At 44.8% G+C, this 22,500-nt stretch overlaps 1 protein-coding gene and 1 long non-coding RNA gene across 6 annotated transcripts in view; one reads left to right on the forward strand and one right to left on the reverse strand.

Annotated features, from left to right (window-relative positions):
• The window catches only part of LOC135101188 (sodium-dependent phosphate transporter 1-B-like), a 165,928-nt gene that overhangs the window by 42,109 nt on the left and 101,319 nt on the right, over positions 1 to 22,500 (reverse strand). Inside the window, exon 1 of one of the 5 annotated variants that reach the window (XM_064004795.1) lies at positions 6,592 to 6,846. The exons of 2 other annotated variants lie outside the window; for them this stretch is intronic. The gene's annotated coding sequence lies outside the window, so the exon portion shown is untranslated. Of the gene's footprint in view, positions 1 to 6,591; positions 6,847 to 22,500 lie in introns of those variants that run through there. 2 more of the 5 variants (XM_064004801.1, XM_064004798.1) reach the window with 2 other exon arrangements.
• On the forward strand, positions 747 to 9,911 carry LOC135101192 (uncharacterized). The gene is made up of 2 exons (XR_010269140.1): positions 747 to 2,194; positions 9,054 to 9,911. It is a non-coding gene; the product is annotated as an uncharacterized LOC135101192 (long non-coding RNA).

Genomic DNA, 22,500 nt, shown 5'->3' on the forward strand with positions numbered 1-22,500 from the left:
GGTCACCAGATCACGGGTATGGCTAGACTAGTATTCAAAAACGCTTTGCTCTCTCATCACGACTACTTTCAAAAGCCACAGAAATGATCAGCCTAAGTTCTCAAGTGTGTTTGTCTCGTTAATCTGTCGCCAGAACCATAAAAAACACCCTTAAAAATCCGTGTCACTTCAACTAGAGCCTTTGGAAAGCAGTGGAAGTGCTGCGCAGAGAGCTTCACAATATGACACTAAAGCATAAGAGGGAATTAACACTTTTGTTACTAGACATTCCCTCTAAGTTTTAATTATCTGGAGGAAAATAGAAATTTGTAATGGACGAGTAAATAAAGATGATTTTTAATTCTTTTTATTGCAACATATGTCACCTTGAATTCAATGCAGTCTTGTATTATCGTTCAGAATAAGATTAAAATGACGTCGTGGCACTGAAGGGGTCAAGATAAGCACAAAGTTAAGTAAGTAAAGGAGTTAAGTGAGGTTTTCAGTTCAGGGAGTCATGGGCCGCACACACACACACACACACACACACACACACACACACACACACACACACACACACACACACACACACACACACACACACACACACACACACACACACACGTTCTCACTCACCCTGAAGTCTCGGCCCCACACACACACACACACACACACACACACACACACACACACACACACACACACACACACACACACACACACACACACACACACTCCTCACCAGTGACAAGGGCCGTTGTGTTAATATTATAGTATTACGCAACAAACATACAAAGGAGAGACAGGCACACTGCATAATACACACAGCGGCTCCTCGCAACACAAACACGTCGATGGGACGCGGCTGAAGATGCTGAGTGTTTTTATAAGCGATGATCTTGTTGACTTTCACTGTCACTCATCCATCTGGGCGGGCGGCGTGGCGATATCATATGTCGTGGCGCACACCGGCAGCCATCATGTCTCCACGTGTCCACCATACCCTCCGCCACGCTTCTTTCCGGAAACCGGTCCTCGGGCCACGCTCTCCGAGGCGAGGGTGATAAGGCTGATCACGTGATGCCCACGGCCAGGTCCAGGAGTTAAAAAAGCCAGCTTGCAAAACGGGAAAACTTTTTGAAACGAATTCGTCCACTTCCCAGGAATGAATTAACGTCAAAACTAAGTACTTTTCTAGTAACTGGAGGCCACATGATGCGTCAAGCTTGCCTGGCCCTTTTGCAAGACAAATTCCATCCTGCCACAATGCGTCTGTTGTTTCATAATCAACGTTTTCTACTTCACGATGAAAATACCCAGAGCTTGGGTTGAAATTCCTCAGGTCGGAGTCACGGATGGGCGGGTTTAAGATAACTGAACAGAGAGGAATTCACATTTTTCATTCATAAGCAACGTAAGAGGATGGTAACATTTTACGTAACTGAAGAGGGAAAAAAGTCACTGATGTATACTTTTAATTCAGAAGCAGCGTAAGAAGATGGTGAAATTTAAGGTAACCAAATGAAGATCAGTGATGCATTTTTTCCATCCAGGAGCGGCAAGACAAGATTTAACGATACAGAAAGCAATAGGCCTATACGAAAAACTACACTGAATTTCCTGTCTACCTCTTTATTTCCTCCTGTCTATGACTTGAACTCTTTCAGGAGGAAAATTTCATGTCACTTCTCATTTTTTTGAATAATCGTTTAATTTAGACTGTACTATTTGGGAACAAGCATCTACAGTTAGGATTTTTTTTTTTCAGGCTTTTCGTTGCCTTATGCCTGAACCACTGCTGAAAATACCCTCACAAGTCTCCACGTTCCATGCAACAAAATCGCGATATTCATGGTTATCTGGTAAGGATCATCTGTTTGTTGGCGGCACGACACCTCTGCGGCGGGGGAGGCGTGGCGGCAAGCAGGACAGTGACTCACGTGCACACACACATGATTAGTCTGATTGTTACGAAAGGACTCAGTAATGACAGACTTGATGGTTAATGAAAGATGCTGGATGATAATGACGGTGATAGCGGTGGTGGCAGTGATGGTGGTAGTGGTGGTGAGGCTGGGTGGCGGGATCGCAGCTGACGAGGTGTCGCTACCAACGCAACGTCAGGGGAGGCAAAGTTTGATGATGGTAACCAGGCACAGCCACGGCCACTGACTGATCACGAGGAGCGCACACCGACTGCAGGATTGGCTGACCGGTATGTGTGTGTGTGTGTGTGTGTGTGTGTGCGAGACTCATGAGGCAGGTATGGAATGATAATAAAGTGAGAAAAAAGGCGTAGTTGTTACAATGTTGTTGTTGTTGTTGTTATTATTATTATTGGTGGTGGTGGTGGTGGTGGTGCTTGTGATAGTTGGACTATGTATATATAATTTGAGGTAATTTTTAGCTTTAGTACTACGATACTGTATCAAAATACGAGCGACAAGACCAAGTAGTAGTAGTAGTAGTAGTAGTAGTAGTAGTAGTAGTGTTGGCAGTCGTAATTGTGGTAGTACTCGCAGTTGTGGTAATAGCAGCAGTTATAGTAATAGTAGTATTTGTAGTAATAGTGGTAGTTGTAGTGATAGCAGTAGTTGCAGTAATAATGGCAAGCGTAGCAGAGGTAGCACTGTCACCGTATTGTCGCAACAACAGCAAGTACTGGTAACAATAACAAGAGAGGCGACGCCGAGACGGAGAGGACAGGAGCCAAGTCCCTTCCCTCCCTCCCTCCCTCCCTCCCTCCCTCCCTCCCTCCTGTTCCTCCTCCTCCTCCTGCCCCCTCACCTTGCATAACCTTCACTGCCTCAACAGCCTATTTATAAACATTTTCGCTTCGACGTAACTCAAAAGATCACCCTGACAGAGAGGAGGAGGAGGAGGACGCACCTGTCTATCATCTCCCACCCAAGACGCCTCTAGAGTGCTTCATTGAACATATGGGTTAGCTTGAGTGCTTTTGGTGGTGGTGGTGGTGGTGGTGGTGGTGGTGGTGTTAATGGTGGTGGAGGTGGTGGTGGTGGCGAGACTTGAAGTATGCCATGTACTGACCGACACTTATTTTTATTAGCAGTACTAGTAGTAGTAGTAGTAGTAGGATCATCATCACTCCCTAGCTTGAAATACTAAGTTTTCTGCGGAGACAAAACAAATTTCAACGATAAAGACGATGAATGGAGGCTGAAGTGATCAAAGTGCAGCACTGAGCCAAATAAAGCGTCACGGAGCCAAGTAGCGCGGTGAGCCAAATAGCGCGGGCCATCCTGTTGTCTTATGACTTGTCCCGTGCAGCGCGTCCCCTCACCAGCTATCAGCCACATGAGTCTGTCACTTCACAGTCCCCTCGCCTTCCTTTCTCCCGCTCTCCTCTTCCCTCCTCCCCCTTTCCTCTCCTCCTCTTTCCTTTCCATGATCTTCCTTTTCTCTTCTCTATTCCCTTTTCTTTCCTCTTTTCTGATCTCCTGTCTCCTGTCTCCCTTTTCCCTTCCTTCAATTCCCCTGGTCTTCCTTCTCTCCTCTTCCTCTTCCCTCTTCTATTCTACCGTCTTCTCTCTTGTTCTCCTTTCCTCCACTTCTCTCCCCAGGTCTTCCCTCTCCTTTTTTCCTCTTCCCTTCCCTGTTGTGTCGTCACCTCTCCTCTTTTCATTCCCTTACCTCCCTCTTCTTCCCTCTTTATCTCCTTCCCTTCTCTAATGTCCCCTAGCTGCTTCACCTTTACCTTTCCCTCTCCCTCCCCTCCTCCCTTCCCCTGACTTCCCCTTCCCGCCATCTGGTCACTAGTAAGCAACAAAACAAAAACAAGTTTGTCAATCTCTGAGGTCATTTCCTGGCACCTGAGACATCAAGCTACGCCACTCCACTAGATAAGGAGAGAGAGAGAGGGAGAGGGAGAGGGAGAGAGAGGAAAACCTGTCCCTTAAATAATAACCGTGTGTGTGTGTGTGTGTGTGTGTGTGTGTGTGTGTGTGTGTGTGTGTGTGTGTGTGTGTGTGTGTGTGTGTTATGCAATCTCACTGGATACGTACGTTGACAATGAGAGAGAGAGAGAGAGAGAGAGAGAGAGAGAGAGAGAGAGAGAGAGAGAGAGAGAGAGAGAGAGAGAGAGAGAGAGATATGCACTAATATATGAAGCATTTATTTGTCTTGTATAATGTTTGCATCACAAGGGCACAGTCTTGTTTGGTGGATGAAAAAGGAAAAAAAAATATTTTGAGGAACAGACAGCAGCGTGACGCCCTCCACTCCCGCGCGGGCCTCACTCCACAAATACCTCGGGTTTAATTCTGTACCTCCACCACTGACTGCACCGCCGCCTCCTCGCCACAAGCCTTACAACTAAATACACTTTATACATCAACGCACACCGCTCTTGTACAGAATAGCGATACTCTTTCCTCCTTTAAATGTTCAGACTGTACCGGAGGTTGATAGGACTGTTTCTTCTCGACACCTCGCTAGCCCTGCATGCTGTCTGAAGTGCAGGTTAAAATGTTCGTATATCGCTTCACTAACACGCGATCCTCATGTAATTCACACTTTGAATTCTCCCAGAGTTCCAATGTGCATGTGAAACTTTCGTACACTTGGTAGGCTGTCACGTGGTCCTTTTAAAATCTACATCTAGAATACGCCTGAAGCTCCGATATGCGTGTTAAAACATTTATGTATCGTTTAACTATCACGTGGTTCTCATGTGACCTGCGGCTACAGTTCGCGTGGAGTTGCTGTGTTTGTGTGTGTGTAAAACTCGTTTGCTTGGTCAGCGATCACGTGGTTCTTTTAAAACTTCAAGCTAGAGTACTCCTGGAGCTCTGATGTGTATGCAAAACTCGTATCCTTGCTTACTACCACACGGTCCTCATGCTACCTATAGCTGCAAGTCGCCTGGAGCTCCGATGTGCATGCAAAACTCGTATCCTTGCTTTACTACCACGCGGTCCTCATACAATCTATAGCTAGAAGTCGCCTGGCGCTCCGATGTGCATTTAAAACTCGTATCCTTGCTCTTCTACCACGCGGCCCTCATGCAGTCTATAGCTAACAGTCGCCTGGAGGAGCGCTCCGATGTGCATGTAAAACTGTTGTGCTTGCTTCACAACCACGTGGTCCTCATGTGGCTGAGGGCAGAACACGCCTGTGCTGTCCAGCTGACGGATTATGATGACGATGCGCCAGTACATCTTTTACTATTTTACCAAGCTAAACTGTGCCTTCAGTGTCGGTTGGTAAGGACGTGCTTACTGTGCTTACTTCACTACTGTGCAACTCCAACTTGACCACGCAGCCCCGTATTACATCATGTTTACATTTATGCACCTCAGTGCGCAATAACAAGATGTATCGTGACTCGAGATAATGGAGGACTTTCAAGAATAACGAGAGCAATCCTGTAATTCTTCAATTAAAAGTCACGAAGAGCAAGAAACGCCCGCCGGGGATCAGGAAGATTTTATATAACGGCCCAAATTCTTAAAACGATTCAGGAATTTCGAATACTTGTGACGGCTTTATTTTTTTCAAGGGTATTATTATGACTCTAATGATAGTTTAACATGTATTCTGCATCATAAACAAAACAAAAAGTAAAAGAAAAATAATCATCAGCAAGAATGCTAAAGACCATTTATGTAGCCTTAGAAAATAGTTTTTATGATAACGCAAACTGTTAAGCTAAGAGTCACGACCGAATAGAGTATCAAGTATTACCTGAAAACCCGACTTTTTAGTTATCAATGAGGCGGCGATTCTCTTTTCACAGGTAACGTCTTCCCACTACTGCTTTCTGTCACCACAACTCAGGCACTGCCAGCAAAGTCAATGCATCGTCGCCTCTCAGGATCAGGTGCAGCCAAATGACTAGAAGTAGACTAGTGCTGTGTTGTATAATGAATCCGTTGAGCTTCCCCACTCATGACACCTGATACTCTTGCGCCCACGCGTCTGTATCTTGCTCCTCCTGAACACTGTCTCCTTGCTGTCTCCTCGCCTCTACAACCTCAACTCCAAACTTTCACATCACAGCAACACCCTTAAAAATCCTACAACTTTTCATATGCTCTTCTACAACTACATCTTCTTACATCCTTGCTAGTACACTCGAGACAACACCTTCATCCTCAGATCTACACTTTCTATGTCCTCGAGCCTAAGACTTACAACCTTAAACGTTCAACTTACTATATACACGTACACACTGGCTCCTACCTTCGAGACAACACCGTACACCCTCGCAACTACACTCTCAGATCTGCACCTTCTTACACCCTCGACCACTTCAGTATACAACACGAGCCTAAGATGGTGTCGCAGGTGGAAAGTCACGCCTATAAAGCACACGATGGACAAGAACGCCACCAGCAAGAATAAAAAAAAAATAAAAAACTGACCACAGCTTGAGTTTTGGATGCTGTTGAGTCTTTGGGAGAAATTCAATGCATACAGCGGCGCCACCAAGTCCCAATCCCAGCACAAAAAAAGATCCGCTAGTTCACGATTATTGTAAGGAATCAGAGAGTGAGTTGTCCCCTCTGTGCATTTGCCCTCAGTGAGATCTGCCGGCACGTCCACACCAGCCTGGAGACGCACACGGGCACCACCTCTCACTCTACTCACGGGATAAGTCGTGAAGAGTGCAGAAGACCTCATTCTTGCAGCGAGATTCAGAGTCTAGGCGCGGGGGTTTGAACAACGGGTGACCACGTACCGGACCACTCGAGTCTCAGTCTTGTCGAAGTGATTACGAGAAGACAGTCAGAGCAGAGTGTCCGGGAGCCTGTGGCGGCGTGCGGCGGAGCAGGTGATGACGGAGCGGTGCCGGCAACGCGTCTGAGGGGAGAGCGGCGGACCAGGGACGCCGCGGGCCAAGGTAACACTAGCAGCCACAGAGCCGGTCTCCTGTCGGTCGGTAGCGCCGCCTCCAAACCCCTCACGCCCCCTCCCTTATTCTGTCTCTCCCCTCTCCTCCTCCTCCCGAGACTAGACAAGCCTGAAGGCCCTAAGATTAGCCCCGTGACCCTCCTATCCCCCCCAACAAGTAGCTCCCTTCTCCTCCCCCCCTTCCCCCCTTTAGTCCACTTGCCAAGGACAGCAGCAGCAGCAGGGGCCACTTACCGCTTCATCTCGCCTTCACATTTGCTGTAACAGTCGCCGCCTCCCCCGCCACGCACTATTATTACTGCCCCTCCTCGTCCCTCGCACTATCATTACCCGCCGCCAGCCGCCTTACAATGATTAACCCTCTTGCTGCATAAGTCACGGAAATGCTCCCTGAGTCCCCGTCCCTCGAATGCCATCACGCCTCTATAATATACTACTAAGAACTCCATTTCTCTCTCTCTCTCTCTCTCTCTCTCTCTCTCTCTCTCTCTCTCTCTCTCTCTCTCTCTCTTTGAGCGGCCTTCGTCCCGTTTATTAATTTCACAAGACCATTCATTGCCATTCATTTCTGTGTGCTTCAGTGTCACTGTCGTCTCGAGCTGTGATGTCACCAGTCCAGTAACAGCGTCACTTGTACCGTCGTCACTGATAAAACAGCCACCAGTAACACCACCAGTAACAAAGTAGTATCAGCATCATTGATAGTACCATTAGTAACACCACTAGTAACACCACCACCAATAACACTATCAGTAACATCACCACCAGGAGTAGAAGCACCGGTTACACCACCAGTAACAGTAGTACATCACTGATAACACCACCAGTACCACCACCACCATTACTAGGACCACCAGTACCACCACCACCATTACTAGGACCACCAGCAACACCACCACCATTACTAGGATCACCAGTACCACCACCACCATTACTAGGACCACCAATAACACCGCCAATAACAGCAAGGCATCACTGATAACACCACTCGTGACACCACCATCAGTACTAGAACCACCAGTTGCACCACCACTAATTACTCATTCTAACGGCCTTCCACACGCTAAAATGACGAACTAACACTGTCAGCATCAGCACTGCCAGTTTGCAACACACGACCTCAATATTTCGGCGCCAAAAACTTGCTTCCCCCTTCTCCCCCCGTCAAAACCATCAGCACTAGCAAACAAACACTAGTAGCTTTGTCAACACTAGCAATCAATCTTAACTACGTAACTAGCAATATGAGTTTATAACATCAACTACAACTAGCATTAACTTACCCACTCACAACTACAACTTTCTATCTCTCATCTTGTCCTTACTAAACAGACAGACGAACGAACAGACTTCTCGGCCCTTCATCTTAACCCAAAAACTCCTCTCCTCCTGCTCCTCCTCCTCCTCCTCTCCCTGTCAAGCTACGCAGTCTCCCTTCAACCACTTTCTCTCATTAAGTCTCCAGTGTAAGCTAAATCCCACATCAGTTTCTTTGATGGTGGGTAAAGTTCTTTGAAGCTCGAGGCGTGATGCTGAGAGACACGTGCCGGGCTGCGCGGTGCCTCGGGGCGGAAGGATACACACGACCTCAGCATGTCGTGCCTGTCAAGTGCTTGTGACTTCTTCCCCCTCGTGAATGAGGAAAACGTATTGCATAACCTCTCTGAACGAAATGTCGGTAGTATAATCAACAGGGGAAGTAATTTTCGAACAATTACAAAAACGTAACAGGGAAGAAATCAATCTGGGCGTCACCTCCCTCCCTGGAAGAAATCTAGGCAGCATAGTCAACACGGAAAGTAACTTACGAACATGCACAAAGACACGGGGACAAGGAAGACATCTGGGCATAACCTCCCGCTCTTGCAACATGATGACCACGGAAGATAACTTTAGAAAGGACATATGAGCATTTAAAACACAAGGGAACTGTAAGAAGCCAGCAGGGTTACGCGTGACAATGCCTGAATACGACATACACTGTACCCATCTATCGTTCATACCCATAAATCAATTTAATCTTTAATGACAATGCTATATGTGGGTAACGAATAAAATTGGAAAACTGAAATAATAATGATAAAATACAAGGAATGGATTTCATATGGATAAGACGCGAGGAACTGGTGTTGTGAATGACCTGACGACAACAGACATCAGGGAACACGTGCCTGACTTGCTTTCCTCGTCTATTTCAGATTAGCGGCAGCAGCACCAGGGAGAGCTGAACAAGAACGTTGAGAGTCACGCCGCGAGGAGGAGGAGGAGGAGGAGGAGGAGGAGGAGGAGGAGACAGTCACACATCAGACACACTCCTGCCCACAAAGAATACTCGATGGCCAACCTTCAGTCCCCCGCTGGTTCCTTTGCCTCCCATCACTACTGGTCAGACAGGCATGGGACCCCTACAGTCACTACGATGGGGAAGACAGGGAATGCGTCACTGCTTCACCATCTTCAGCCTCTATGAATATGATTCCAGTGAAGGACAAGGAATTTTCCCAGTGATTACTGTGCGATGGGTTAAGCCAGGTACACCCTCACTTTGGCTTTCAATACCACGACCAGTTTAATATTATTGCAAATACCATTACAAGATTGTTTAAAGTCTGTCGTAATGAAGGCGTTAAGACAATCCTCACTCCTTCCCCTTCCTGCCAATCTGCTACACAAGGAACTCAATATGTCACTTTTGGCAGCTAAGTCCTTTCTGTATGAAGACTAAATAAACATGGAATCGATAAGGAAGTTTCGTCTTAATGCAGTTGTTTATCTACGTGACTTACTGTAAAGTCTCTTGCTCCCTTTCATGCTGATCTGCTACGTAAGGGTTCAACTTCGCACCTTCAACAGTCATCTTAAGTAGGAACGAGCATGACATCAGCGAAGAGGTTAAATCTTACCACAGTTCTCCCTTAACTTACTTGTAATGCTCCCACACTCCCGTCCTTCCATGTTAACCTGCTATGTACTCGTAAGGAGCTCAACTTTGCACTTATAACAGTCTTCGTGAGTGGTGACGAGCATGACGTCGACAAAGAAGCTTAATCTCTCCACAGTTCTCTTTTTTTTCCCTTCGCTTCGTCAATAATCGGTAATGTTAAGGGTATTAATAGGGAATATGTTACGGTTATTTCTAGACGCTGTGAAACCATGCTGGTGATGTCCTGAAACCTTATCGACGATGTCCTGAATCTATGCCAATGATGCCCTGAAGCCCTACCTAGGAATATCACATATTTACCATCACCTGCATCGTAGTGTTGGGTGGGGGGTGGTGGCGGCGTGAGCAAAGGCGTCACTCATGAAACTCAATCTGCCTGCGCCACTACGGAGGGGTGTGACCAACGAAGCCTTCACCAATGTAACAGGCCGACCAACGAAGCCTTCACCAATATAACGGGCCGACTAACGAAGCCTTCGCCAATATAACAGGCCTCACAAAACAGCTGCAGAAAAATTCCCTACCTGCGTTACAAGCCAAAAACAAAGAACAAAAGTGGCAATGATAAATATTACAAGCAACAGGCAACGCTGACGACATTATGAGGAAAGCAACACTGTTTCATAAGTGGATTTTGTTTTTTATTTCTATTTATTTATTTTTTCTTGGGGAATGGACACAAAATGATCATGATGTTAATGATAATATTTTCTTTATTGGTGTATATACGAGGTTAATTTTTGTGACTAAAAAAATATCTTTTGTACTTTTATTTAATGTACTTATCGAGGCTCTGCCAGGAAAGACCAGAAGGACAAATGTCTTTTACTTTTCAATATATTTTGTGGCTTTACTATGAAAGGAGCTGCAGGCAAAAAAAAAAAAAAAAAAAAAAAAAAAAAAAAAAATATTTATATATATATATATATATATATATATATATATATATATATATATATATATATATATATATATATATATATATATATATATATATATATATATATATATATATATATATATATATATATATATATATATATATATAATATTTTGAGATAACGATGAAACATTGATGAAAAAACTTATTATATACGTTATATATTTAAGGAACAAACAACCAATGGGAAATATGAAACTTTACTCTATCAATGAAGCCTCTATCTTGCTCCCGCCCCACCGCTTCCCAGCCTCTCACCCCGGCACACCTCTTCCCCACCCCCACCGTTCCCCGGCACACCAAACGGGGTCTCCGGGGCGCCCCTCGGGGCATCGCTTCAATCTTAAATGACCGTCAAGGCGAAAGCTATTAAAGTTAAACTTCATCTAGTAGCACTTGCGATACTGGAGTGCGATACGAAAGTGAACAGAGGGAGCAAGGAACAAAAAATAAATAAACGTAGCGTGAAGCGATGGATCAAAGTTTAAGAGATTATACATACACTCTCACTCTCTCTCTCTCTCTCTCTCTCTCTCTCTCTCTCTCTCTCTCAACCATGACAGCAGCTAGGTACCCCCCGCTGCGCCCTCGCCACGCCTGCCAGTACATTACGCTTCCCTTGTCCTGTGCTTCTGCCACTCCAGCTGGTATAACAGGTTCCCTCCATCCCATACATATCCTGTGTGAGTATCTCATGCCCTCGCCACTCCTGCAGTGTAACACAACTCTGTATCCCATACAGCCCTCGGTCCCGTACCCTCGCCACGCCTGCTGGCATAATACATCCCCTCTGTCACATACACCGCCTCTGTCCCATATTCTCACCACACCTATTAATATACGTACCATATCCCTTCCGTCTCATACGTTCCCTCTGTTCCATATCCTGTCCTACGACCAGAGCATATTCATTCTCTCTCCGTCACAGCAATAATGCAGATATACGTGACGAAGGACCGGACCATAACTGTACGTAAGGTAAAACACTTGTATTAGATTAACCTTCATGCTTGGCTCGAGGGTGGCGGCGGGCGCGGTGAGTCCCAATCTTGTTAAGCGATGCGTCGTGTACGTGTGAGGGAGGCAGTGACCGACTTTCCCTGCAACACTGCGAGGGGCGAGATGCGCAGCTCGGTGGCCGTGTGCGGAAATAGGGAACTTTCATCGTAACTGGTTCCTTCAACTCGTCTGGGAGTGGCTGGTGAGGAGGAAAAGTTAGGGACGACGAACCGGTTACTGCCTGACTGACTAGCGGGGCGTGGGAGGATAGCCGGAGAGAGAGCTGGTGCGTCTCCATGCACATTTGTGTTAGAACTTAAGAGCACAGGAAAATAAGGGAAGATGCAAGAACCAAGGAGTCGTCAGGCCTAAACGTGGCTTTCCCTGTATTCTTAAACGCTTGACTCTTCAGTTTTCTTTTCAGATTACAGATGATTTATTGTGTTCTCATAATGTTTCTTGTTCTTGTCAATGAGGCAGAATCACTCTAATGGGGAGTTTCAGAGGTCACAGAAATGATTATTCGGGTTCTCCTGATGTCTTTTCTCTCGCTAATGATGCGAAATCTCTCTCATGGAAAATTTTCAGGTTGCAGAGATCATTAATCACGTTCTCATGATTTATTTTTACATTAATGATGCAGAATCGCTCTCACTGAATACATCAGAAGTTAGAAGTAATTAATTGGGCTCTCATGTTTTTTTCTCATTGACAAAATATGTCATAGAAATCATCAGAGGTCACAGATGATTAACAAAGGTTTCTTGATGTTTTTCCCCACAAATAGCGCATCATCTTTCCTAAGCTACCACTAGAATCTTAAGAACAACCGTGAAAATCCCACAACCTCCACTAGAATCAATGAAGCACTAGAGACAAGAAGCCGAGACGTTTGGAACCTCGGAACCGCAAAACGTGACAAGCCAGGCTGGGAGTGTGTCTTGTCAGCTGAACCAGGGATTGAATTAAAGTACCACAATGACAGGATCATATGGCGAGTGATGCTGGAGGGAACACTCAACTAAACAAGGAACAACTCAGGAACTTCTGCAGCCCTTGGTGGATACAATTTCTTAATACCCAAGCACTAACATGTAATTGTCCCTTGACCCTCAATTACTACACTCGACTCGCACAGAATTGCAACTCCTTCCCAGGATTCCGGGTTTGTGTGGTCACGGTTCCTCTCGTGACCTTAGCACACATCGCTCCCGGGGACTCCTGATCACTGCCGGGGACGCCACCACTGAACAGTCTCGCCCAGAAGTTGAGTAACCTTTTGCATTCACTTGCACTGCGTCTTGCCTTCAGTCTGGAGTCCTCTGATGAATTAGGCATCTACTAATAGCCAGCTTTTCAAAGGCTGTTACCTGATCATGTCACTTTAGATTGAAAGAAGACGCAATATAATGGAGGTAAATGAAGGTTACTTGATTTCTGCTCTTTTTTTTATCTATTAGGAAAATCGGACAAGGACGAAAAAGAAAATTAATAAAATATAAATAATAGATAAACATCTTAAATAATAATAATTCAATAAAAAGTCCATCATGATCCCGTTCTTGTGTTCAGTCTCTCTCTCTCTCTCTCTCTCTCTGAGGGGCGGTAGGCTTTTTGATGCTTCCCCAAGGACACGCGCGTATCACCGCCGCCATGATAAGCGACAAACTTGACCACCTTACCAAAGGACACACGGTGTTTTGCAATGCAGCGCGGAGTACATCTCTGCTCCTAGTGCGATAAGCGACGAACCTAACCTCCTTAGTAAAGAAAAGATTACATTTTGCGACAAGGAGGCGAGACTATGACAGCCACTCCGATAGGCGACGAACCTGACCACGTTACTGAGGCACACATCACACTTCACATCGAGGAACAGAGTACAGCACTGCCAATTCGATAACCGACGAACTTGGCCGACTTACTATAAATAAAGAACAAGTTACCTACACATATTTTGCCGTTAGGTGCGGAGCCAATACACATATTTTGCCGTTAGGTTAATGCCAATAGAATAAGCGACGAACTCCACCACATTAGTAAAGGTGCCTAGTCTACGTATGACACGTTCATATTCTTACATGCTTTTCTCCTCTTACAATTGAAAAGGCATTATCTGACTCCTAACTGACGGCAGGATGTATCTTGCTTACACACAACGGATGCAATAATACCGCTGGCATGGACCAGAAAGGCGCGTCTGTCACGGGGGATTTAGTAGCATAGTAGAGAATAATTTATAGTGTACCAACGAGGCTTGACGGGAGTGACGGGACAGGTTCAGACTCCCCCCACCCTTTGCCCTGGCCGCCTGGGTGTCTGTTCCTCGTTCCGCCTCCCTGGTAATACCTCAGGCTGGCTCGCCACCAACCACTGTGCTTCACAACACTGGCCAGTTAATGTACTGTCACCAACTGTACCCGAGACAAAGATGTGTGTGTGTGTGTGTGTGTGTGTGTGTGTGTGTGTGTGTGTGAAACTAGAAAGAGAAGGGAGAGGACAGAAGGTAGGGGAGGGGAGGGGAGGGGAGGAGCGAGGGAAGATAAAGGAGGGAGGAGGGGAGGGAGGGAGGGAAGGGAGCGGGGGAGGCAGGAGAGGAGGAATGAACGGAGAGAGAGAGAGAGAGAGAGAGAGAGAGAGAGAGAGAGAGAGAGAGAGAGAGAGAGAGAGAGAGAGAGAGAGAGAATTATTTACACGTGACATTACTGTAAAGAAAAAAAAAAAAACACTACTCAGTTACAAAGAGGCAACAACAGTTTACTACGACAACCAATCAAGGAGTGTTCCTATAACCAACACCGGTAAGTATCGTACCTCACTAAGCACTCCTGAACTGCACCTCACGATGGCAACACAGTTATCCACAGCGGGGAAAACCTTGATACTCGTACAAAAAAAGCAGGAATCACGAGTTGACTTGTGTGTCAGTATCCTACAATTATCAGGTGCTTTATCCCGACTAATTTTCAACAGGGTATAGTAATTATTAAACGGTGTCTTCAAGGATGTGTCCATGATTCTACTGGTAGTTTAACAAGAGCTCTGCATCAACGAGAGAGAGAGAGAGAGAGAGAGAGAGAGAGAGAGAGAGAGAGAGAGAGAGAGAGAGAGAGAGAGAGAGAGAGAGAGAGAGAGAAAATGACGTGACTAATCATCTCTGTAGTCTTTATTTTTGAAAATAATCCTGACGAGAGAGCAAAGCGTTTAATAACACGGGTTTAAAAGTACTTAGGCCTGAGGCTAATTCAGACAAAAAGCACTGTAATTTAAATAAAGATAAAAACCACCTCTACTTCCCAATCCATTATAATCACATTCCATAGCTCTATTCTAACTAGTGACTACATGAAGTGAGGTGGGAGGGTGGTAATGGAAGTGATTGGGGTTTACGTCAATGCAATCCTGCCACCCAACCACTGCAATTATATCGCTATTTACTCCATTAAGACTGAACGACGTAAATTCCGTAGGGCGTCAGTGACAAAGAACGGGTTAACCTCAAAGCAAATCTGACAGTGACGCCAATTAGGAAATGCCGATCCTAGGGTGACTGATCCCCGCCAGGGCCAGGACGTGGCTGGGGCGTCTAACTACTCAGTGACCTCATTGTGTTGCATGACGCGACGCTGTGCCACTATGCACGCAACCACATACCACCGAGTACTACAGACGAAACACAGGGATGACTTAGCTTAGCATAGTGGTGGTCGGTGAGTCACAGGAGGAGGGGGGACTGAGTGACGCCAGGCTGGGAGTGTTCCGTGGCGGCCTGCAGTTAGCTTCATGTTGTATTGAGTGGAAAGTGATAGGGATGAGTGCAGGTTTTCCACTTCTGAGTATTCACAGTGGTAAAAGAAAAAAAAAAAAAAAAAATAGAAAAAAAATATTTCCCCATTTGTGAAAGAGGGCGAGGAGAGATGCGGAAAGCGGGGAGCGAACACATCTCTCTCTCTCTCTCTCTCTCTCTCTCTCTCGCTAATGGTGGGGTACTGGGAGTGAGGCGCGGCATCCATCGGCAATGCTTCACCAGTTCGGAGCTTCGTCTATGAGTTGGTGAAGAGCGTCGTAATAAAATGGCATTACGTCATCCTCCCTCAATTTTTTCTTGGTAGACAAATTTTTTGCATAGTCGCCTACAACTTTTCAAACGCTTACTTTTGTACAACAGTCTCTTAGGTCTATCAAAGACAAAATAAAGCTTCTCTCTCTCTTTCTCAAACGTACAAGCACACACACACACACCAGGAATACTTAGTTAGCATTAAATATTTGCATTATAACTACTGGTTTCAAATACCAAGTAATAGTTCGCAAAAAAATTAAATATATGGAGATTTGCTTTGCTTTGCTTTGCTTGTAGAAAGATTGAGAATACTGAAGAGTTTGGACAGAAGAAGTAAAAGAAAGGAAATTGAAGGAAAGTAGTAGATTAAAGATTGTGGGCAGACCAGGTTGCTATTTTTTAGAGGAAGTTTTCGTGTGTGGAGCAGAATTAAGCAGAGTGACAACTATTAAGTCATGTGGCGGAACAGCGGTCTGAGGCCGACTAACTTTCTGCATTCACCTGTATCGTGTTTTGGGTTTCTCTCAATCGTGAGTCCCCTTATCTGCCGGCAATCTTATAAAACCTGGCGTCTGGTGAATTCTTACCAGATCAGAGGACTTGAGATTACAGGAAAACGCTAAGCAGTAGAAATTGAGTGTGTTATATTACTGACAGACTACACTGCACTGTAACAAATATTCTTCGTGATCTACTTCTTCTATATACGTCACATGAAGTTCAACCCTCACTGCTGGAAATTCAATGATATATATATACTTCGCAATTAATACTAAACGCTTAACACCCTTTCTATTTTTTCTATAATAGTCTGGTGAGTGAGTGGACGCCTCTCTCTCCCTGTCCTTCCTTCATGAGTAAACAAGTGATCAGCGCTCCTGCTCGTTCAATGCAGCTGGGAGTAGTAACACGCTGTCACCTTTTCTGTAATCCTGGCGATGTTCCCCGGTGTATTAATGACGCCCACGTGTGAAGAAAAGTCAGGATATTACATCTGTAGTCAAGAAAGTATGCGGGAAAAGTAAGGGAAAATTGGTGGTGCACACTACAGCTGCGTTCCTAACAATGCAAACAGCGAAGTTAAAGGCTTGCTCACCATATTGGCCAGTTAAAGTTGGCAACCTAAGCTGGCGTCGAATATTGAAATCTCCTAGTATGATTTCAGTAAGGGGAAAATAATAAAAATGTGCCCCACTTTGCATGCCAATTTGTCAAAGAATTTCATAACCGCAGGAGTTAGATAAGAGTTTCGCAGCACCGATGAATTTAGTGAGAGTGACAATAAGGTTTGAACCGAATCGCGGAAAAATTCTGAACACTTAAGAGCGTGTGCGCGAAAGCAAGTTAATCGTATATGCTTGCTTGCATAGACGTAATATCCTCCTTTACATTGAAATAGATGATAGAAAAAAATAAGACGAGAACGAAAAAAAAAATAAATAAATAAAAGTCTGCTGTGAGCGGCCCCAAACACCAGGGCCTCAGTGAGGAATAGAAGGTGAGGCTTGGAGGAGGTAAGGTGATGTTAACAGATTTGAAATTAGACCTAACTTGAATCCCTTAAAAAACAACAGATTCCAAGTATAGTATGAAGTTGAGTTTTATGTTGTAATATTACTTGCATTATACCTTATTTGAGACAAGCAAACTCTTATCTCATTAACACAAACAAGAATTACTAGCTTACAAAGGATTGCACGGCGTTGTGAGCAAGGAGAGGCATTTAGGTCACTACTAAGAAGCCTTTTATTCACGAGTGGAGGAGGCCATCCGAGGACACAAACAACGGGAAAGAAAATTCACACCAATTTGCTTTTCCCGTGACAGTTGACGAGAGAAAAGATTAAAAAGAACATCAATTTCGTGTAGGAGAGGTCTTGACACTCATCTCCCGAAACATTTCAAGTCACAGGAAGCAGGAAGACGGCAACAGGTAGAGAATTCCAGGCGTTATCAGTGAAAGATTAATTAATGTTATACACTAGCTGTTTAGTAATAGAGGAAGACCGAGTACAGTATGAAATAAGGGAAAGAATAGGAGAAGTATATGACTGCTATTGTTTTTTAGTATGGCAATGTACTGTGTGCATGGTGGAGGTGGAGGGAAGAGCGTGGAAGTTCAGTATATTTATTTATTTTTCAAGGGAAGTGGACCGCTCAGGGATACAAAAAAAATAAAAATACAAAAAAAAGGAAAAAAAAAGCTCGTTTATTTATCAATTGAGAAAAAAATAAAGTTAGACTATCGGTATTTTTTTTCTATTTTTCATATACGTGAAGCGGACTGGCCGAAAACACACTCACACAAAGGAGAGAGAGAGAGAGAGAGAGAGAGAGAGAGAGAGAGAGAGAGAGAGAGAGAGAGAGAGAGAGAGAGAGAGAGAGAGAGAGAGAGAGAGTAAAACGGTATTAAAAAAAAAAAAAATGCAACTCTCTGATACTTTCCAGCACCACTGCACCCCGGAGAGGACCTACAGTGTGTCGAGCTGCGCGGGAAAGTATAGAGGTGGCTGTGCTGGTGAAGGGAAGTACACAGAGCAATCGCAGGCGCTTTATGACCTCTTCCAAAGCAGGGACATCATTCACCTCCTTTGTTTATGATGCTGTCATTGGGTAGATATGTCGGTAATGGAGGCCTATCTAACCCCGCCTTCTTTCCTTCCCCACGCCATTCCTCCCCCAACGTCTTCTTTCTCCTCCTCCTCCCTCGCCCTCCTTTCTCCTTCCATTAGTCTGATCCTTCACGCCTTGGTGTTTTCTGTCTTTCTCTTATCACCAATCAGCTTCCTTCCTTCCCTGTTTATTGTCCAATCCTCCTTCTCTATCCTCCTTCCTCCCTTCTCTCTCTCTCTCTCTCTCTCTGGACAAACATTATGTCACTTATACCCAATATGTATTTGTAATTATTGCGTACGTGTATAACTGTGTGTATCTTTGTATCTATGTAGGAGAGAGAGAGAGAGAGAGAGAGAGAGAGAGAGAGAGAGAGAGAGAGAGAGAGAGAGAGAGAGAGAGAGAGAGAGAGAGAGAGAGAGAGAGAGAGAGAGAGAGAGAGAGAGTGTGTGTGTGTGTGTGTGTGTGTGTGTGTGTGTGTGTGTGTGTGTGTGTGTGTGTGTGTGTGTGTGTGTGTGTGTGTGTGTGTGTGTGTGTGTGTGTGTGTGTGTGTGTGTGTGTGTGTGTGTGTGTGTGTGTGTGTGTGTGTGTGTGTGTGTGTGTGATTTACATGAACTACAGCTGCACATATTTAGTTGCCCGTTAAATACATTAAAAAAAAGAAAAAAAATCAAATCAAAACCTGTCTTTATATGATCAAAGTAAGTGAACCAGTAAAGCCACAAAGCCAAAGCTACGCGCGTCAACACAAGCCAGTACTTTGCAGGAGTAGTTCAGGATGGGATGTAAGGCTTTCCGTACCAAGGAGTATCTTATCTTTAATATCAACATCGGTAAACACTCCGGTCACAGTACAAACGGATTTCTGGTCAAATATTTACATTCGGAGATGAGGAGTGGGTGTGGAGGAGGGCGCTGGAGATGGATCTACCCGGCAGGTGAAAGAAAGGAAGAACTACGAGTAAGAGAAGGTTTACGGATGCAGTGAAAGAAGACATGATTGCAATAGGTGTGACGGATCCTCGTTGCACTATCAGGGTATAAATAAATTCAGTAACAAGTTTTATGGAGGCAGTGAAAGAAGACACGACACAGGAGAAAGAAAGGAAGGCTTAAGAGAAGCTTTATGTATGGAAAGAAGACATGAGGCCGGAGAAAAAAAAGAAAAGAAAAGAAACAGGGAGGCCTAAGAGAAGGCTTATGGATGAAGTGATAGAAGACATGCTTGTAATGAGCTTGACTGGGGAAGGTATAGAAGACCGAGCAAGCTGGAGAAGGTTGATCCACTGGGATGACCATTAATGGGAGCACCATAAAGAAGAAGAATCGTGCTCTACTTCAAGGCTTCAAACAAGTGGATTTGGATTTCTTGTTGTTTATCGTAAGATGTCGTCACGCAACGCTAGAATGTCGCGTGATTGTGATAAGCAGAATCGGATACGAAAAATGCAATCTTGATTAAATGATAGCGAGATATTTGTCTTCAAGAGAGCTTAGCAGGCTGTTTGGCTGAATTCCTTCTATATGAAGTACACTATAAACTGCTAGGATAACATTTACCGCAGTAAGCTATACTCGTAATATAAGTAACACACACACACACACACACACACACACACACACGGCTGTCACATGGTGGCAATCATGTATGGCGAGCAGCGTCACTCTCCTCCTCTAAGGTGGCATAAAGCAAGCATAATATTATTGCGGCCACAAATCTAAAAAATCCTTTAGTTTTTGCATTAGTCACGCGGACAGACTCGCATCACACTTTGGTTTCTAATTCTTACTATTTTCAAAGACCACAGAGTTGATTATACAGGTTACCATGGATGTTTTTCCTATTGGCAGTGTAGAATCCTTGTTAAACTACCAGTAAAGTAATGCAAACACCCTCGGAAACTCCAATAGCTTCCATTGCAGCGTGTGAAAATTAGTCTAGGTAAGACGCCGAGACGCTTAAGGATGCCAAGTCTAAAGTTAAGGCGTTCGTGTTTTATAATGACATCGGCGGGTCAGAATTCACTATATACACGTCATGCAATGGTCAGTATTCTTAAACGCTTTGAGATTTCATCAGGGGTAATCTTCAGAAGCACGACACCTATACGTCGGTTTGGGGACAAAGCTAGAAAGGTGAGACTGAGGTGGTCTGGGCGTATCAAGAGAAGAGATGAATGAATATGTGGGCAGGAGGATGCTAGAGATGGATTTCCCCGGCAGGAGGAAGAGAGGAAGACCTGAGAGAAGGCTTATGGATGCGGCAAAAAAAAGACACTCTTGTAATGGGTGTGGCTGAGGAAGGCACAGAAGACTGAGCGCGTTGGAGAGGGTTCATCTGTTGATCCTAGCCAAACAAAAAAAAAAAAAAAAAGGAGGATTTTTCATGAACGTTTTTCTCACTGCTCACACAAAATCCTTGTTAGAATATCACTAAAATCATGAAAGCATCTTGAAAACCGCAGTAACTTCTAATACAGATCGTGAAAAGTAGTTAAGACACTGAAATGTTTAGGATACGAATCGTGAGTCCCAAGTTCAGTATAGGACAAAAGAAATATGTGAGAAAACACACAAAAAAAATACAGGTTGTCCTTTGGCGATGGTATCTGTCAATGTGTTTAGCGGTACTGGCAACCCACGTGGCCCAGGAGTAAGAAAATGCAGCCTTGTTATGTTCACTTCACGTAATGCAGTCGGTGGAAGCATCAACTCTTTTTGTATTACATCAGTTTCCTTATACGAGTACACACCTAAGAGTATTGTAAGAACATTTCATTAATTCAAGGGTGACATTTTTTGTAATGAAAAGTTGCAAGTCACCAAGTCACTTACCCACCACGACTGTACCTCATATACTTTGTTAAAATGGAAAGTAAGAGTTTCGTGAAGTTTGGAAGTTGTCTGTGTGAATGTGTTAACCAGAAATAAACTGAGCAAGATAAGCTAAATCCTATTTTCGCTTTGACTTATAACGAGTCACAGTCACAGGAAGTCTTGACAGTGCTCGCTGTTCAGCTCGCTTGACGCCCCTCTTAAGGCACAAGGATTACCACATTACGTTTTAATCAATGAACTGGTTTTGTGTGAGGATCGACAAACACATCTCCGCCACTCAGCACGTCCACTTCCCCCTAGTAACTTGTTGCGGAGGTGGAGAGCAGGTGGTGAGCGTCATTGCCAGGCAGCAACACCCATTATGGCAGTGGGTGTTACGTAATACAATAATGTAGCAAAGAAGGAGCTGACATAACTCTTACGAGATTCAGGAGAATGTGTGGATTTGCGCTTGATTAATGGGGTCCTTACGTGATGCGGGTTGCTGGTTCGTGCTCCCTGTTCAGGCAGCACTGTGTGTGGATCGCCTTGGGGGTGGGAGGAGAGCCTGGGCGCTCCCTGCTGGTTTTCTTGGGTTTACCTGATGTGTTTCAATGAGTTAGATATTTAAAAATTGCTAGTTGGAAAACGCGCAAGCTGCAGGCTGTAGCGAACCTGGCCGAGCTATCTCCAACTCCCCCCCTGCCCCCTCACCGCTTGGTCACATACGGGGCCGCCACGTTGTGGGAATGATACTCTTGCCTCATGATATGCGTCTAGTAACCGCTGAGGACATGACGAACATAATGATCTGCCTCGCGGGTCAAGGCGACAAGGAAAGCAATATATTTTTTTTTTTTCCAAATGTTGCACCATGCTGTGCGGCAGTGGTGCGTGGTAGATGACTGGAATAGACTCAGTCAGCAGGTTATTAGTGCTGAGTCACCGGGAAATTTGAAAGATTAGATGTATTTATGGATGGGGATGACAGTGTAGATTGGCAGGTATGTTTTACACAGGGACTGCCACGTGTAGGCGTGACGGCTTCTTGCAGCTTCCCTTATTTTTTTTTTTTATGTACTACGTACCTATATATGTTCATAAGAGCATAAGAACATAAGAAATAAGGGAAGCTGTAAGAAAACCACCAGGCTTACACGTGGCAGTCCCTGTAGGGGAATCTGCAAAAATCAAATGTTCATCGAGCGCTGCTTCACTCATCCATCCCGCAAGTGAAATTTCGAAAGACGCTACTCAGAGTGAAAGGAA

The sequence above is a fragment of the Scylla paramamosain genome, chromosome 6, assembly GCF_035594125.1.
Source record: "Scylla paramamosain isolate STU-SP2022 chromosome 6, ASM3559412v1, whole genome shotgun sequence".
Taxonomy (NCBI): domain Eukaryota; kingdom Metazoa; phylum Arthropoda; class Malacostraca; order Decapoda; family Portunidae; genus Scylla; species Scylla paramamosain.